This window comes from Porites lutea, chromosome 6 (assembly GCF_958299795.1).
Source record: "Porites lutea chromosome 6, jaPorLute2.1, whole genome shotgun sequence".
Classification (NCBI taxonomy): domain Eukaryota; kingdom Metazoa; phylum Cnidaria; class Anthozoa; order Scleractinia; family Poritidae; genus Porites; species Porites lutea.
The window spans coordinates 34398856-34400420 of NC_133206.1; the positions used below are offsets into that span (position 1 = coordinate 34398856).

General features: G+C 37.9%; 1 pseudogene; it reads left to right on the top strand.

The window, feature by feature from the left end:
- Positions 1-338: 338 nt before the first annotated feature.
- On the top strand, positions 339-1105 carry LOC140942213 (uncharacterized; annotated as a pseudogene).
- Positions 1106-1565: the final 460 nt, after the last annotated feature.

The window sequence follows — 1565 nt, forward strand, 5'->3', positions numbered from 1 at the left end:
CTCAGCAAGATTCTTGAGAAAGCTGTACATACACAGTTATACCACTTCCTGGTTGCCAATAAACGCCTCTCAGGAAAACAGTTTGGATTTCGGAAGGGACTGTCCACTAAATCTGCTGTGACATCCTTTGCTGATGAAGTCCTTCTCAATGTGGAACAGGGTACACTATGTGGAGCCGTGTTTTTGGACCTAACAAAAGCTTTTGACAAGGTGGAACATCAGATCTTGTTGTCTAAGCTATAGGCATATGGTTTGTTGTAATGCATCCCTCTATGCAGACGACACCGTGATTTACTTTTACAGCTCATCTTCACAGGAGCTCAGTGATAATCTAGATCGCGACTTGTTGGCCGTAGCGGAATGGCTAAACAATCACAAGCTAACTGTGAATCTCGAGAAAACCAAATGTATGCTTGTAGGTAGTAATAGGAAATTGGAAAGAAAAATGGCTGTAATAGTATTAATCTTCGACCACAATGTAAAAAATGTCAACAGCTTCAAATACCTTGGAATTGTTATATCATCTGATTTTACATGGACAAATCATGTTGAATACATTGCTGGCAAAACTAATCAAAGGCTTGGTCTCCTTAATCGCATTAAGCACTTACTACCTTTTAGTGCACTCCTTCTTTTTTAGAATAGTCTTGTCGTGCCTTTATTTGATTCTGCAGACCTTGTTTGGGGAGACAAGCATAATGTAACCTTAATGACCAGTTTGCAAGTCTTGCAGACTAAAGCGGCTAAAATAATTTTAGACAGACCTCTTTATTCATCTGCTACGCATGCACTTGCCACTCATAAGTGGGTTCCATTAGAAAAAGGGCATTTTCAGAGAAGATGTAGTTATGTGTATAAGTGTTTAAATGGACTTGTTGAGCATGATATGAACTTCATAAGACAGCAAGAACAACAGGATTATAATACCAGAACTAAGCTGAATCTCAGACTTCCAAGTGCCAAGAGGAATTGGGGCAAACAACGCACTGCATTTCATGCCATCAAGGATTTTAACTCCTTTAGCCAGGCAATCAGACAATCCGTGAATCTGAATATTTTTAAACGTAATCTTATTAAATTTGTAATTTCAATGAATGTGAGTTAATATCTTGTACATGTTAATAGTTTTTACATATTTTAGCTTTTTAATGTCTTTGCGAATTGTGTGTTCTGTATTTTCTTTTTTTAATTTTATGAGATCCTTTTTGAAAACCATATTTTAGATGAAAAAGTCATCTCAATAAATATTATTATTAACAGGAGTTTGTGGAAAGCTGGGCTAGCCGAGATTTTGAAGAAAAAACAACTTTTACAAATGATAGCCTGAGTGAATGGGGATGTTGTGTATGAATCAACGAAAAGTCCAAACAATTTTGGGGCCCAAAGCGCATGCGTCTGTGAAGAACCGTACCATAAGTGAGCGAAATGAGTTTTCGATCTAAATATATAGGTCGATTTTCTGAGGCAAAGTTAGGTTTGATTTTTCCGGTGGGGTTATAGGGCGGTGAGAGATGGCCAACTCTCTGAAGCCTGCTTGACTAATCCGTGCGGAAGATTGACTTACC